Source organism: Cryptomeria japonica, chromosome 5 (genome assembly GCF_030272615.1).
Source record: "Cryptomeria japonica chromosome 5, Sugi_1.0, whole genome shotgun sequence".
Lineage (NCBI taxonomy): Eukaryota > Viridiplantae > Streptophyta > Pinopsida > Cupressales > Cupressaceae > Cryptomeria > Cryptomeria japonica.
Genome location: NC_081409.1, coordinates 713,960,672 through 713,979,581, shown reverse-complemented (window position 1 = coordinate 713,979,581; position 18,910 = coordinate 713,960,672).

Sequence of the window (18,910 nt, the reverse complement as noted above, 5' to 3'; positions counted from 1 at the left end):
CGACTGCGAGTCCTAGTTAATTCATTATTGTTTTATTTATTTACTTGGATTTTACTTTAAATCTATTTAATATTTATTTATTATATAGGTAAGAATAATTATTTTTGAAATTAAATAGCAACAAAACAAGGGCATTGGCCCTATACAATAATAGGCTAGAAAGGCCACATACAATTGATCAAGAATAATTGTTATAATAATAATTGTTTTAATTTAAATATTATAATTTATTTTATTAAAAATTATAGACGTATAAAAATGACCATATTCCTAAATGAATATTTAATGTTCATTTTATTCTCATTCCTCTATTTTAATAAAATAAATTATTCAATTTATTTATTTAAAATTCACTTAAGCCTCTTTATATCATTTAATTGAATAAATCATTTTATTTAATTAAATCCCTTCTCTCTACTTTTAATTAAATTTACATTTAATTAAATAGTTCACCCCAAATAAATAAATCTAATTTATTTAAATCCTCCACTTGCAACCATAATTAGAATAAAGCAATTTATTTTAATTAAATTCTATTTTCCCCACCCAGTTGCAAAATCCTACATCTCCCACTTGCCTCCTAAAGCCCTTCCTAAATATGTCATGTTTGTCCCCAATACAACAAAATGATCAGAATACAATAGAGACAAGGTCTCTCAGGTATGACTATCTCTTGAGGGTGATGGTCTCACCGCAGATGTCCCAGCACCTGGATCTCCAGGTGGATCCTGTCGAGGTGGCCTAGTCACACCCCTACTCTTTGTCCCTAACTGACTTCGAGATGACCGACTAGCATTAAAGCTAGGGGCCCTCTGCTCTCTAGGGACTAGGTCCTCATACAACCGCCTATAGTACTCGACCTCCATGGTAGTGTGTCGTATCTCCCTCAATGTGTCTCACATCGGGGAACTTGTTGTCACTCCCTGCAATCTCTCTGCAAGCTCCTCTGCTTGACCCCAACACTCTCTCTCTGTCCCGCTCTGCGGTAAGCTGAGTAATATGACGCTGATGTGTCAATAACTCTATCTGCAGATGTTGCACTAACAACTGTAAGAATCTAATCTGAGCATCCTCTCGGTGAGTGGGAATCTAAATCTGGAGGGGTTCCTGTGTCGTGGTACCCCCTGTCCCTCTCCCTGTCCTCGGTATTGGTGGGGGTAAAATATCTGACCTCCTCCTTTGGGTAGGTCATCTAAAATCATCTCTCCCACCCACAGCTACTATCACTTCCCCTACTCGCCCACCGCCCTCAGCTCCAATTGCCAAACCTCCCCTGCCTCTATCCTCCACTGCCTACCACACTACTCTCTCAACCCATATCCCTCTATCCACACCACCTCCACCTCTATCTCCTCTCCCTCTATCTCCACGCTGACCTCGGCCACCTCCTCCACCATCTCCACTGTCATCACCTCCACCATCCCCACCTCCCTCCTCCAACTCCTCTCCCTCCTCTCTCTATCTCCCTAGCCTCTCGGGCTGCTCATCCTCATCGTCATCAAAAGCAGGAATCATCTCCATTGTATCAGATATCCTGGCCACCGCATGAGCAGCAAAAAGCGTTGCGAACTCCTTAGTCATCCCCGCATCCACTATCCCATAGGCATAGTCCCATATCTAGCCAGCTAGATGCATGTACTCCTCCACCACTGCAACGCTATCAATGGTTGGGCCCCACTCTAGCACATCCTTCCTCCATCGAGCATATAAACATGCTCCCTTTGGAATACCCTATTGTCATCCATACTGCCGCAAAACTCGGTTGTGCAGAAATATCTCAATAACAAAGAGCGTTTGCCCTATCAAATATCAGGACATATAGACATAGGGCATCTCCATCCCATCCTCCACCCACACCTCACAATATATATATGGCCTCTAGATGACCGTATCAATATCATCAAGCACCCTCCTCCAATGCTCTAGTTTGCCCATCTTATGATGGACAACTATCCCCGTGTATCCACATGCATAGGCCCATCCAACTAGCCTATCCCTGTCTACAAGTGGCCTCACTACAGGAATGTGCTCCCACACCCATACCTGTAGCAATGTAACACTCGTTGATAGACTGTTATACCCCAAGTATACTACCTGATGCAAGTCCCTATATAAGTGGGCCAACATAGCAGACCCCCATGCAAACGGGCGACCCTGTGTCACCATATCCTCCAGGACCATCCCCCATCTTACTACCAGTCCCTTCGACCTACAGTCGGGACACAAGAAGCCACCTATGAAACCTGCCAGTACTAATGGTAGTGGGGAATAATCCAAATCAATTAACTCCTGCCACGGGATCTCATATATGCAAATATGCTCATCATACAAAATCCGGCAAAGAGCCTTTGTCCCGCCCTCCTCAGTCTGCTCATATGGAAAAAGTGCACCTACCATGGGAATCCATAAAATCTGGTAGCGATCCTCAGGTGTCACTATAATCTCACATGTCGCCAAATGAAAGGTGTTGGTGTCACTATGCCACCTCTTAGCCAAAGTTGTCAATAAACCTCGGTTAATGATATATTGGGGCATCTCTAACAAAGAGGATAGTCCACATCTCTCAATGATGTCCCTGTCTTCGTGTGTTAGTCATGGTATCAAATACCATGGTCTCAAAAATCGCTCTCGTGACTGCACAACCTCAAGCCGCTCCTGTCACAAACAAAACATGTCCAATATCAATTTCCCCATCAAATCGAAATTCATATCAACTTGAAACATTGAAAATCTAATCAAGTTTCACATCATATCCAATCCAAATCAACATCAGATCATATCAACTTGAAACACCGCAAATAAAATTAAGTTATCTATCAAATCCATATCAACTTGAAAAACAACTCAAGTTTCACATCCATATCAACTTGAAAAACAAATCAAGTTTCACATCCATATCAACTTGAAAAAAAACTCAAGTTTCATATCCATATCAACTTGAAAAACAACTCAAGTTTCACAACCATATCAACTTGAAAAACAACTTAAGTTTCCCATTCATATTAACTTGAAACATTGAAAATCAAATCAAGTTATCTATCAAATCCACATCATATCCAAATCAATATCAGATCAACATCAACTTGAAATATTGAAAACCAAATCAAGTTATCTATCTAATCCATATCAAAAATCCAAATCAAAGCACCATATTGGAACTCATATCAGACAATTTATCAAAACAACACACAACAGGCGCGCAAATTGACTATTGCACCCATACCGGAAAAACTGGCCAACACCTACCTATCTTCATTCTACTCAAAATCCCTCACAAAATCCTATTTTCTCCAACATTTTCTGCCTACGCACTACAGACTTTCATCTACGCGCTAAGCTTCTAGCTATGCACTACTCAAAATCCGTGATGCACTACTGCATTCACCCTACGAGCTAAACTAAACCTATGCGCTATCCTGTTCTAGCCTTGCACCACCTAAATCACCCTATGCGCTAAACTTTATCTATATGCTATCCTAATCTACCCCTACGCTGCCAACTTTACCCTATGCGCTAGGTTACACCTATGCACTATCCTATTTTACCCATGTGAACCCCTATTGACTGTATGTGCTAGGTCTCACCTATGCACTACCCTTTCCCCCCTATGTGCTACCCTGTTAGCCCTATGTGCTAACTCTTATCTATGTGCTATCCTACACTACCTATGCACTACCCAACCCAACCTGGATGCTACCCTAGTTTCTAACACTGGACATGCTACACTTTTTATCGTATGCGCTAGGGTGCAGACCCTACAGACTAAACCGTTAAAATCCATGTTGAAAATTGAAAAACATGACTAAAAATGACAAAACAAAAAACAAAAAGGGGGCAAAAATCGATGACTTACCGGTGGTCCATACGTGGTAGGCCTTTGATACCGCCGAATGCGTTCGAATCAATGAGAAGCATGAGGAACCGACATTTTGTCTTTCTCTCCAAAGGTCACTTTCTCCAAAGTCAACAAGCACAAATAATACAAATAAAACCACTTTTTACCTTTTTATAGGGTAAACGGAAATTAGGGTTACGTGGTGGAACATGTAAATTGCTCATGCTCTCACTTCTAACCCTAACAAAAATCATTATCAAGAGATGAATCAAATTAATGCATTCAACATAGACCGAATTTTAAAATGCGATGAAATTTATCAATAATTATCAAATTTTCAATTTTTTTGATTCATCTCTCGAGGGGGAATTATCAACATCATTTATCAAATCTAGAATATCATTTATGAAATCTGGGACACGACATGAACATCTTGATACACAACATCACACTGACCATGATCAAATTTTGACGAGACATCAATTTTTTTTGAATCGACATGTGCACACACGTCACTTCAAAGAGGGGCAAAATGTAGACGTATAAAAATGACCATATTCCTAAATGAATATTTAATGTTCATTTTATTCTCATTCTTTTATTTTAATAAAATAAATTATTCAATTTATTTATTTAAAATTCACTTAAGCCTCTTTATATCATTTAATTGAATAAATCATTTTATTTAATTAAATCCCTTCTCTCTACTTTTAATTAAATTTACATTTAATTAAATAGTTCACCCCAAATAAATAAATCTAATTCATTTAAATCCTCCACTTGCAACCATAATTAGAATAAAGCAATTTATTTTAATTAAATTCTATTTTCCCCACCCACTTGCAAAATCCTACATCTCCCACTTGCCTCCTAAACATCTTCCTAAATTCTTCTAGAACCCATCTAATCCTAATCAATTAACCTAAACCTTTCAATTATCCCCTTTCCCTAAATTTGAGGAGGTCACTTCTCAAATTTGGAGTAAAGTCTTCCAAAGGCATTAAAGGCCTTTATTCCTTCAACAAGCTAACTTGTTGAATACCCCCAAATTTGGAAAGACTCTTACAAATTTGTCCCCAAAGTCTTTCAAACCAAAAATGGTTAACTAACCCTTTGTGGCATGGTTAGAGACTATTTGCCTAACTCAACCCTTATCTAACCTAGGGGTCTCATCAAGCATTCATTGCTTTGCCCATGGTTATCCCTTTAACCCTTGCACAAGAGTTTATCCTTTGGGTAAAAGCTTTATCCAATGGGTAATCTAAACCTAACCTTAACCCTTACCTCCTAAGGTAACCATGGGGTCTTCTCAAGCATTTAATGCTTCTTACATCCCCTCTCAAGCAGTCTTATATTGACAATTGTCACCATTTCATTGGTGAGAATTGCAAACATGGATTGATAACTTTCAATCTTGACCCTTGATAAGATCATTGAATCCTAACCATCCATTGCCCTATTTTTCGTATAAATAGAGCCCTCATCCCTCCATTTTATCATCCAAGTCTTTAGCATCATACTTATACTCAATTTTAGCAAGAATCTAACCTCTCTTTGCAATAGAAATAAATCTAATAATCATTTTAGAAGCATTTCTATCATCTTAGATTAAATCATATAGCTAGTATATCATGTTAGGATAGTATTGTTACTAACCTTGTCATCTTATCATCTAGTTTAGTTCATTTGTTAGAATCATGCATAAATAGGATGCATTCATACTAAATTTGATCTAAAGCATCCCTCATTCTTGCATTTGTCATCCCTAAGTCACTTTGCTCAGTGATATGAGAGCAAAGGCATTGGCTTGAGGGACCTTGTGAGATAGAGAACCATGGAACAATCCTTGGGAAGTTGAGATATTCCTCCTAGTTCCATAACTTGCACCAAGAGTCTCATGGGTGTGTGGTAAAGTATTTGAATATTTCCACAATTTCAGTTTCATTGAACCATTTTCCCGCACACAAAAATTATTTTAGTTTATTAAGAATTATTTACTTTAAAGATATTTTTATTTTATTCTAGAATAATGTTATTTTATTAAGTTTATAGTTTTAGTTTTTTTTTTAAATATAAGTCAATTGTATTTTAATTTTTATGTATAGATTAATGACATGAGAATTCTTGATATCATTGAGAATGCCTCTTGATGTAAATATATAGTTAAGTTTTCAAATAAAATCATGTCTCAGAGTTAAATTCACCATGTTGGGAATATATATTCAAAAAAGTGGGTGGTATAAGATCACGTCTCAAAGTTAAACTTGTAAAATTGAGAACAAAAAAAAAAAAGGAAGATGGCCTTAAAGAGGGGACTCCCACAAAATGATAAATTTTACAACTCTAACAAAGAAAGAACTATTAAATTACAAGATTGTCATGAAATGAAAACACACACTAAGCCACAAGTGCTATTCCCAAAGTAGGAGCATGGTTCTAATCATTGAATTATTCCACCTACCACCTTGCAAATCTCTACCACTATTTAAAGTATCCCATCCATAATTAAAAACTTCTTCCTTCTTGAACCTCTTTCTCAATAATCTTGATAGTTTTAAGTTGAGAGATAACCAACTAGAGCCAAGGTAATTTTACTTAATCATGAAACATCCATCCACATCATTATAAAGAGATGGAAGAATAATGTAGAGGTGGAGACCACTAACCTTGACAACTAGAAGGTTGTAGAGGAAGGATCTAGGAACAATATTCTCTTATGAGTGAAGTGGAGGTAGAGTGTAATGCCCCACCAAGGAATCCCAAAGGACAACAACTAACTAGACAATTAAATATAGCAATATTTTTTTTTAAACAAATTACATAACATTACAAATTCAACATGAAATTATTTATATTACATTTGCACATGCAAAAGATAATAATTCTCCTAACTATGTCCCGATGTGGGTTCCTTAACGTTTCTACCTAAGCAATACTCTAAACAACATAAATAACTCAAACCATTATATCATCATGACATAGCATTTACATGAGTAAACATATCTAACATTAGATTCATTTTATTTGCAAATTTAAGTATCCTTATGATAACCTTTGAAAATATATAATGATAAATCCAATCACACAAGAGTGATCAGGTCCAACACCGAACCACTTAACAATAATCTAGAATTACATTCTTTAGATTTCATCAAATTAATTTACATTACATCAACCTCCCTAAGAGAGTTTCCAAATTACAATGATAATGAAATAGTTACAATGATACAATAACAATGATAATTAAATACATAACACCTTTTAATACATCACTGAATTATCTACACCAAATACTGGGAGAAAACTAGAAAGAAGACATAGGATCCATCCAATGCACAAACATGCCCATTGGTCCCTAATGGAGGTTGGAAACAACCATCTGACCATGTCAAACCCTTGGGTCCACCCCACCATCCTCAGCGACCTGGGAAATGGCGAATATATTGTACTGACTAGGGGTGGCCATGTTTATCATTTTTTGTCAAATTCACGGCCCGATCGCAATATGTTTTATGTAATTAATTGTTTCTATGTGAGGAATTTGCCAATACAATATACAGTGGACACATGGTAAATTTAATTTTTTCACCTACACTCTCTACGGTTGCCTTAATAGACGACCATAATTCGCCTATAGGCATATGGATATTTGTTGGCCAGGAGGACCCAATTCTCCCGACATTTTGCCGACGCATGTTTCCATTCACCCAAATTTTTGCCAACTCTATTGTAATTGCCAATTAATTGGACGAACCATTATCACCTCAAAAATTACATAAGTTGTGTTATAGTTAAGCAGGATTCGCCAAATATTTGTATACCATATAAAATTCCAGTGGAATTCACCATATAAGGATTGGTATAAATACATTCAAAGATTAGATCTATCTCTACACAATTTGGTGGGTTCTAGGCTTTGAATTCAAATCAATAGCGAAGTTTTAGACCAAGGAAAATCATTGTTGTTGACTGCATTGGCGACTGCTAGTGACCTAAAGGTGAGTGATTATATTTTTGAAGTGTTATAATATTATTCAGAATTTATCTATATCTGTTTGCACTGTTGAGTTCATTCTTATTCAGTGGGAACCCATCAGTGCTAAGTGGTCAGTCGGGAGACCTCGGACATCTATATTGTAGGTCATAGGGCCAATGAAACATATATTATACTTTATAGTCTATTATTACTTCTTCCACAAATTGATACTATTTTTGCATCCTTTATTTCGCTAGAGATGTCGAACAGGAAGAAGGGTAGGAATCCTGAATGTGGGGAAGGCCATGAGAGGCCAAAAAAATGCAGAATGTTGTCTTCATACTTTGGCTGGCAAAGATTGTGGTAAAAATCAGGAAGGTACATCATCATAAGTACAAGTACAAAATGCACAACCTACACCACATGTTGAAGACGGCGGTGGACCTGATATCTCAGATTAGGATGAACTTGAAGAAGATTATCTAGTAGATACCCAAGTTAGCCAGAATGATATAATTGACTCAGGTGATAATGCCACAAATGATAATGCACGGAAGGGGAACAAAAAATCCAAATAAAAAAGGATCAACCAAAATCAAAAAAGGATCAAGAGTGGGATACGATAGTGAGAAATTTTCAAATTAATTGGACATCAAAGTATCCATTCATTGAACTACTGGAGAATACAATTTAAGGCAAGCCTCCAATAGAGTGCAGGTGTAAGATTTGCACTTGGAAACATAAAAAGGAAATTACATTGTAGCTAAAAATTGACACCATAGAAAAGCAGATGGGTAAAGTTTATGAAAAACAAATGATAGACGGAGTTGAAAAATCAGTGATAAGATGGAAAACAAAGAAGGAATGTAAGCATGTGAGGAATGTCGAAGAGTATTATTTTCATGAGAAAATACAGACGAAGCCTGCTAAAGTTAAAGGTTATATTGAAGTTATTTTTGGAAAAGAAATGCAAATAGAACAACTGGGAAAAGTTGTTCAGTTAAGTGTTGTTTTTTATATTTTGAGTAGAGGGCGTGCTATGACAAATTTCCCATCAATTAGTTCTTTATTACCCTTTTTGAAAGTTCCTAACTATCCTAATAGTCACTAGTTAGTAAACAGTGGATGGGAATGGGCAAGTTGTCTTGCTGAGGTTTGAAAAGAAGATGTAAAGGAAAAAATAAGAGAGTTAAAATTTATTGCATTTTCTTTAGACAAAGTTACGGCAGTAGATAATACTTCATGGGTATGCATGCATGTTTATACTGTATAGAATCATGCCCGCCAACCTCATCTACTATTTGTTGCTAAAATGAAGGATAGTGCAACAGTGGATAATTTATTTCAACTAGTAAAGAGATGTTTAATTGAATATGGAGGTATGGGTGACATGATGATTACCAAAAAAATGGTGTGTGTTGGAGTGGATGGAGCTTCAGTAATGCAAGGTCACAGAAACAATCTTTGTATAAAGATGGAAACTTATTCTGCACCCTACATTAGTAGCATTCACTGCATGGCTCATAGAATGAATCTATCTTTTGTAATTGTGAGCTAGTATGATCCAGTAAAAAAATTAAAATTTTAATCAGAGATATCTACTAACACTTTGTCGATAGAATAATTGATGGGGACAAGCTTCTCAAGGATAATGATACCGGATGGATCTCTTTGGATGGTCAAGTGCATCGATTTTTTTCAGAATATCCATCCTTGATTGAAATATTTCACACAAACCATGATGAATCAGAGCAACCAAAATTTCATGACCTTCTTCAGAGATTAAGTAATATAGAGACACTCTTAACTTTAACATCTCCTCTACCCATGCTAGAGGAAATGAGGAATATTATGAAGGCTACACAACAAAGAGCTATATATATTGCAGAATATGCTACACTGCATAAGTTTGATGAATAATGATGAACATCAAATACCCTAACTAGCACTGAGAGGGGGGGGGTGAATCAATAGAAACAAAAACTTTCTCAACAACTTATCAAGTTAAAGCAATACCAATCGGTTGTCTTCATCACTGAACTTAACCATGGCAATACCGGTTAAACACAGTAAGACTTCACACAACATAAACTGATAAGTCTGAACACTTCAAATACATTCAATACTTGATAACAACTTCACCCATAAACATATGCATGTGGTGTAACAGTAATACCATAACCTATTAGCTCTGTATGCATAATCACTCAAACAAAGAACCCTTAATCATCACATGAAAAATGCACAACACATGACACACAGATTTTTCATGTGAAAACCCAAATGGGAAAAACCACGATGGGGATGAATACCCACAAGCTTGTTTTTGAACTCTTTTGAAGCTTGTTGTGTTAGGAGCCTAGTCCGGTTAAAGACTTTACAATAAGGTTCTTCTAGGAATCGATCCTATTAAAGATCACCCAGTTAAGGGATGGCTATATACCCTGTTAAAGGTTACCTTGCTAGAGGATTTAAAGAACTCAATAATTTTGAGTCACCTAGTTAGAGGATTTACAATAAGCTTGTTAAAGCTACCCGATAAAGGGATTTTCCAACTATTGAAATGGTTAGAAGACAATAGGTAAAAACTTTGATCTGATAATAGCACTACATGCCAAGGCAGATCCTTTTCAGTTCCTCTACTTCTACAATCACACTTTGTAGTTTTCTCTTACTGGTCTGGCCAGTATCTCATCACTTGGATACACACACAACATTTGCCAATAGCTTACAGTAACAAACATTATTGACCTTATAGACAACAATTAGGTCGGTAGGATAAACCCTAAACCCTAAGCATCTTAGGTTTACAATACAAGCGGTCCAATCCTAACCGTCCAAACACTTTGCATAGAGCAATATAATCTCGAACAGATCACAAGACAATATGCATCGCTCAATCTTTACCGCACATGGGAATCAGTAACTCATCACTCTTTCTTCTCATACCGCTAAGAAGAATGTTCATTCCTAAGGTAGACTTTTAATGCAGTCGATCTTCTCATGCAAGATCCTCAAGGAAATCCTTCACGTGCACAAAGCTGATGTGGCACCTCGATCTCATCTTCATCTCTTAGCTAACTCATCATAGAATGTCATTGGTTGCATCGCACAAGCTTGATTGCCAAACCAAAAACCCTAGAGCTGAGACTACCAACCGGTAGTCGCACTTAGTGAAACCCCGGCATCGGTTCACTGCATTTCTTCATACCGGTTCACCAAATTCTTTCAATCTGCATACCGGTTTACTTACACTTATTGACATCAATGACAACATACATTATCATCATATCAACATGTTGGTTCATCATATGCCAACAATCTCCCCCTTTGGCATTGATGGCAATACTTAGTTAGCATTGCAACTTTAGACATCATAGACCAGTGTATCTTCATTATCAGATATCTTCTCCCCCTTTGACAATAATGCCAAAGTGGAGGCACAAGCTTTCATCCTCTGCTATGCTGCTCCCCCTATGGAGTAGCATCCTTCAACACATCAATCCAGAAAGATTTGACACTGTATTACCTGATTGATGTGGATCACACAACTTTAGTTGACTTAATGAAGGGGCAGAACACCTAATTCACCTCTCAAATAGGTAAATATAGTCTTCAGTAAGGGCTTAGTGAATATATCTGCTAGTTGCTCCTTACTGGAAACATGTTGTAGTACAACCTCCTTATTCTGAACTTTCTCTCTCAAGAAGTGATATTTAAGCTTAACGTGCTTAGTTCTAGCATGCAATACCAGATTCTTGGAAATATTTATTACACTTGTGTTGTCACAAAATATATTCACCGGTTTAGATATAGGTACTTTGAAACCTTCCAATACATGTTTCATCCAGATTGCTTGAGTGCAGTTCATAAATGCTACCACATATTTTGCTTCAGCTGTAGACTGAGAAATACAACTCTACTTCTTGCTTGTCCATGAAACTAGTCTTCCACCAAGAAAGAATGCTCCACCGATTGTTCTCTTCTGGTTGTCCACATTACCTGTCCAATCGGCATCAGTATATACTTTGAGGTTATAGTCACCATTATATGGATACCACAATCCATAGTCAATTGTTCCTTTTAGATATCTAAGAATCCTCTTGACAACTACCAAGTGGCATTCTCTTGGACTTTTCTGAAAATGAGCTACTATGCCTACTGCATGAGAAATATTTGGTCTTCTATGCACCACATAGTGCAACTTACCGATCATTGATCGATACTCCTTTTCATTTACCAATGCCGAATCATCTTCCTTAGTCAATTTACAGCCGGTCACCATCGATGTACCAACCAGTTTGCTCTCCTCCATGCCAAATGTCTTCAATACCTCTTTGACATACTTGGACTGGGTAATAAAGATACCCTCTTTCATTTGCTGAATCTGTAAACCAATGAAGAACTTTATCTCTCCAATCAAAGACATCTCAAACTCTTTCTTCATTTCATCTACAAAAGCATGACTCATTTTATCATCTCCTCCAAAGATTATGTCATCTACAAATACTTCACAGATCAGAATCTGATCACCTTTAGATTTTAAATATATGTTGCTATCCTCACTTGTTCTCTGAAATCCAATCTTCACAAGATGAGAGTGTAACCTTTCATACCATGCCCTAGATGCTTGTTTCAATCCATACAGGGCTTTGTGTAATCTACACACCATGTTACTATCTTCTGATAAGGCAAACCCTTCCGGTTTCTCAATATACACTTCTTCTTCTAGGATTCCATTAAAAAACGTAGACTTCACATCCATCTGATAAACCTTAAATCTTTTAAATGCTGCAAATGCAAGTAGCATTCGGACACCTTCTATTCTAGCCACAGGAGCAAAGGTTTCTCCATAGTCTTCTCCCTCCTCCTAAGCATATCCTTTGCAGACAAGTCTTTCCGTGTTCCTTACAACTATGCCTTCTTCATTTAGCTTATTCCTGAAGACCCATTTGGTACCTATGACATTTTTGTGTTCTAGTCTGGTTACCAGAGACCATGTTGCATTCTTTTCTATTTGATCTAGATCCTCTTCCATTGTTTTAATCTAGTCTTCATCTGTAAGTGCTTCTCTGGAATTCTCGGGTTCTAATTCAGAAATCATGCAAGAGTTTTCTTTCACTTTTCTTCTTGTGAGTATCCCTGCATCTTTATCTCCTATGATTTTCTTCAGATCATGATGTAGTTTCACATATCTAGGAATGACTCTAGCTTGATCTGCTATCTTTTCTTCTTCTCCTACTGCAGCTTTTGGTGGTACAGGAACATTGAGATCTTTACTTGTTTCTTTCTTAACCGAATCCCAGAAGGCTATACCCGGTTCATCTTCCACTTCTTTGCTGCAGGTTTCCTCAAGTTCCTCAAGGGATTCATCAACCCTGACATTGATACTCTCAACAATTTTTTGTGTTCTATTGTTGTAGCACTTGAGATCTTTTCTCTTAGTGAAATATCCCAGAAATATTTCTTCATCACTTTTAGCATCAAATTTGCTCAAATGCTCACCTCTCTTGATATAGCACTTACTCCCAAATACTTTAAAGTAACTCACAATGGGGGTTTTTCCAATCCAATACTCATAAAGGGTTTTAACTCTACCTTTCTTGATGAGTACCATGTTCATAGTATAGACTGCAGTGCTCACCGCTTCTCTCCAAAAAGTGTGAGCAACCTTTCCTTGGATCAGCATTGTTTTAGCCGCTTCAACTAGAGTCATGTTATTCCTTTCTACTATGTCATTCTGTTGTGGTGTCCTTGGGGAAGACAACTGCCTCTTGATACCACTATCTTCACACTACTTTTTGAATTCATCAGAAGTGAATTCACCTCCTTGATCAGTTCTTAGGCATTTTATCTTTTGACCACTTTCCTTCTCTACTAATGCTCTAAAGGCTTTGAACTTTCCAAACGCCTCAGACTTGTCTTTCAAGAATGTGACCCACATCATTCTTGAGTAGTCATCAATAAGAATCATGAAATACCTATCTCCCTAAATACTTCTTCTAGCTTTCATAGGACCACACAAATCAGTATGCACAAGGTCAAGTAAGTTTTCTACTGAAAAAGACTTACCTTTGAAAGTTGAGGAAGACATCTTCCCAAGTTGGCATTCTCTGCACAAGGAATTCTCCAGTTTGTTCAGCAAAGGCAATCCTCTTATTGCCTTGATCTTACTAGCCTTTACAATATTATCAAAGTTCATATGACAAAGTCTCCTATGCCATATCCAACTATCATCAAACTTAGCCATTAGACACTGACTTATCTTGGCATTCAACTGAAATAAGTTACCTCTGGTCTACTTACCGATGGCAATAAGTTTACCACTCTTTCCAATTATACTGCAGACTCTACCTTTGAACTCCAGAATGAGTCCTTTATCATTTAGCTGAGAAACACTCAACAGGTTATGCTTAAGATCTTCTACCCAGTAGACATCATCTGCACTGCTCTTTCCATTCAGTGAGATGGATCCTTTACCTTTCACCAAACATGGTGCATCATTGCAAAATCTGACAACACCTCCATCATATTGTTCTAGAGACATAAACTTTCTCCTATCACCAATCATGTGGTGAGAACAACCATTATCAATTATCCACTCATTAGAGTTGTTAATGTGAGAGACAAGTGCTCTCTTGTCAGACACTTCTTCCTTCACAACTACAAATACTATGTCTTCATTTTCTTCATCCTCAGATTCTTCATCAGTAACACCTTCATCCACTGCAACAAGACAAATTCTTCTATTTCCTCCTTTATACTTTCTAAACCTTTTTTGTTTATCCTTATTGTCATTGTTAGGACAGTTAACAACTACATGTCCTATCTTATTGCAGGAAAAACATTTCAAAGGAAGATTACCTCTGTATTTTCCAGTACCTTTTGGAAGTCTCTTGGCAAGAAGAGCTTCAAACTCCATCAGAATTTCTTCATCATTCATACCTCTGCTTTGCATGGATTCATAACTGGTACTTGCTTCTTTTCCTTTTCTAGTTGGTGCAATAGATGCTCTAAAAGTTGACTCAGTCTTCTGAATACTACCATCATAGCTATTCAACTCATATGCAGTTAACTTTGCAATGATAGAGTCTAAGGATACCGTGGTTTTATCAATAGACCTTAGTTCCTAGATAGCAGCAACTCTGATTGCATAGACTGGTAACAATGATCTCAAGACTTTACTGAAAATAGTGGCATCATCAATTGTTCCACCAGTGCTCTTTATATCTCCAACAACAGTCTTGATTCTTATGCCATATTGTTGAATGGTCTCACCTTCAACCATCCTCATGTCTTCAAATTTTCCTCTAAGGCTCTTTTCCTTAGCTTGATTTACATGTTCATCACTGCCATAAATAGTTTCCAATGTGTCCCATACACCTTTAGGAGTGTCCTTATCTTGTACATCAATGAACTCAATATCAGACAAACTGCTAATAAGAGCTTCCATGACTTGCCCATTTTCTTCAATCTCTCTCTTCTGATCATCGGTTAGAGTGCCAGTGGGAATCACATAAGCATTCTCAACATAGCTCCAGTGTTGAGCACCCAAAATCTTGATATAGATCTTCATTCTGTCCTTCCATATTTTGAAGTTATCTCTAATAAGTCGGTGTATTGACATGTTTTTTATTAGGACTCTTAGGTTTTTGGTATCTTTTGGGCTGCATTGTGATAGTAAAATATTGTGAATTTAATATATGTAATCCAAGTTTTAAAACTAAACTTAACAAATCATGTTTGAACCTTGTCTGTTAATTCTTGCAGCCATGCCAGTTTATTCCTACAGCCAAATGGTTTGTCCCTGTGATATGCGGATTATTTAGGATGATTTCATATATGAGTTAATGAATGTACTAGTTAAGTAAGATGCATATGCATGTCCTTGTATATTGTTTCTATTTTAGTGTAGATAATAATTGATGCTACGGTGGAGAATTTTCCTTCACGCCTAAGGACTGGAGAATCACGTTCAGATAGCTAGAGGTCAAATTGAAGGAGATTCAAGCGAGCGCAATCTATGGCATAATCAGAGCAGTTGTACTTCACCATGGGATTTTAACTTTGGTGCACATTTAATTTGCAAAATATCTCTTTGGCATGCAAAGACTGTGGTTCGGTTTCAGATCCATAGTTCCTGCAGCCAAGCTCTCTGTTATCCCCTTCATCCGACAGCTATCTGCCTCTTCTTCTGGGTGTAACTGGAGTTGTCCATTGTAGTTTGTCTTTTCTTTATAATAACCTCTTCCTTCTTTTCTGAGTTCGACAGAATGGAAAGGGATTGAGCAGAGTTTTTGTCACGCATTCTGAATTTTTCTCTTTTAGAATATGTAATCATCTTTCAAGAAAAATGAATAAAGATATGTTATTCTGATCTACTAATAGTTCTTTGCTGAGAGTTTGATATCACTCATCCAAGGGGGCCCACTTGGTGAGTGATCCTCTATTTATGATTATTAAAGTTATTTTTTACTTAGTTGCAGTAGAAGTTCATGACTGGACTGTTCCTGCAGCCACTGGAAATAGATCCTTTGACTGTTCCTATAGCCAAGGCAAAACGGTGTGGTTCCTGTTATTTTTATTAGATATTTTCAGCAGAGTTTTGTAAAGCTTTCATTTAGGCTTTTATGATTTCCATTCCTACCTTTCCTATAGTAATTAAGAATAATCATTTAAGGAGCTTAGTGCATATATATTACAGACCCATTTCAAGTTTTATGTTCCTGGATTGACAACTAAATGAACACTAGCCATGAGAATAGTAAACTCTACCATATGAATGTCCAAACTTGGGATCGAGATTTCAATTAGAGGTATTATTATTGTCATTATAGTTAGGGTAGACAATCTCTATTGAACTTAGGACCTTCCCTCTTCCTCATTAAGGAAGGATCTTTTACCTCAAGCGGTTAAGCTTATATCACCGAGAACCTGGAGGCACTCTGATGCCAATTGATGAATAATGATGAACAACAGATACCCTAACTAGTACTGAGAGGGGGGGGTGAATCAGTACAGACAAAAAATTTCTCAACAACTTATCAAGTTAAAGCAATACCAACCGGTTGTCTTCATCACTGAACTTAACCATGGCAATACCGGTTAAACACAGTAAGACTTCAGACAACATAAACTAATAAGTCTGAACACTTCAAATACATTCAATACTTGATAACAACTTCACCCATAAACATATGCATGCGGTGTAACAGTAATACCATAACCTATTAGCTCTGTATGCATAATCACTCAAACAAAGAACCCTTAATCATCACATGAAAAATGCACAACACATGAGACATAGATTTTTTATGTGGAAACCCAAATGGGAAAAACCACGGTCAAGATGAATACCCACAAACTTGTGTTTGAACTCTTTTGAAGCTCACTCTGTTAGGAGCCTAGTCTGGTTAAAGACTTTACAATAAGGTTCTGCTAGGAATCGATCTTGTTAAAGATCACCTGGTTAAGGGATGGCTATATACCCTATTAAAGGTTGAAACCCTATTAAAGGTTACCTTGATAGAGGATTTAAAGAACTCAATAAAATTGAGTCACCTGGTTAGATGATTTATAATAAGCCTGTTAAAGCTACCCGATAAAGGGATTTTCCAACTGTTGAAATGGTTAGAAGACAACAGGTAAAAACTTTGATCTGATAACAACACTACATGCCAAGGTAGATCCTTTTCAATTCCTCTACTTCTATAATCACACTCTACAATTTTCTCTTATTGGTCTAGCAAGTATCTCATCACTCAGATACACACACAAAATTTTCCAACAACTTACAGTAACAAACATTATCGACCTTATAGACAACAATTAGGTCGGTAGCATAAACCATAAGCATCTTAGGTTTACAATACAAGCCGTCCAATCCTGACCATCCAAACACTTTGCATAGAGCAATACAATCTTGAATAGATCACAAGACAATCTGCATCATTCAATCTTTACTGCACATGGGAATTAGTAACTCATCATGCTTTCTTCTCATACCACCAAGAAGAATGTTCATTCCCGAGGTAGACTTTTAATGCAGTTGATCTTCTCATGCAAGATTCTCAAGGAAATCCTTCACGTGCACAAAGTTGATGTGGCACCTCGATCTCATCCTCATCTCTTAGCTAAATCATCACAGAATGTCATCGGTTGCATCGTATAAGCTGGATTGCCAAACTGGAAACCCTAGAGCTGAGACTACCAACCGGTAGTCGCACTTAGTGAAATACCGACACCGGTTCACTGCATTTCTTCATACCGGCTCACCAAATTCTTTCAATCTACATATCGATTTAATTACACTTATTGACATCAATGACAACATATATTATCATCATATCAACATGCTGGTTCATCATATGCCAACAAAGTTGACATGCATGACCCTTGATAATCTCTATCGAAGTCAACAAACACTATCTGATGAAAAATTTGTTAAGTGGCAGACACTCATAGATTTGAACAATCCTGATCTTTTTACAAATCAGTGTAAACGGGGAGGTATGTGCCAATGTGTACGGGGAGTTGAGATACCAATGCATGTATATGCCACGGTCGACTCCAAGGAACTAGGAAAGCACCCCAGGAAGCAACTAGCAAGAGTTACAAGGGAATATTTTGACAAGATTGTTGAGTCTATAACTACTCTTGTGAAAAAAATTGCCTATGATCTTTCCTCATAGATTAGAAGTAGATTCCCTCCTGACAAACTACTTGAAGCCATGTCTATTGTGTTTCCTCAATATTGGAGCCTCAACAATCCAAGTGTTTTTCAGAGTAAGCTACTAACTTTGATAAAACAATTTTTTGCATATCTAGAGAATTGAATGGAGTAACTATAAATGGAATATTAGATGAAAATCTTCTTAGAGAGCAATCGACTCATTTTGCATACACTACGAGGGAACAATATGATAGAATGGAGAACCCCTACGAAGAGGGATCAGTAACAAGGCTTTGGAAAAATATAGGTGACAACGAAGTGTTGCATGATTCAATATCAGAATATTTCAAGCTTGTTGATTTATGTCTTACCATAATATTGGGTTCGATGGAAGATGAGAGAGTATTTAGTGCTTTGGGGTTCCTAA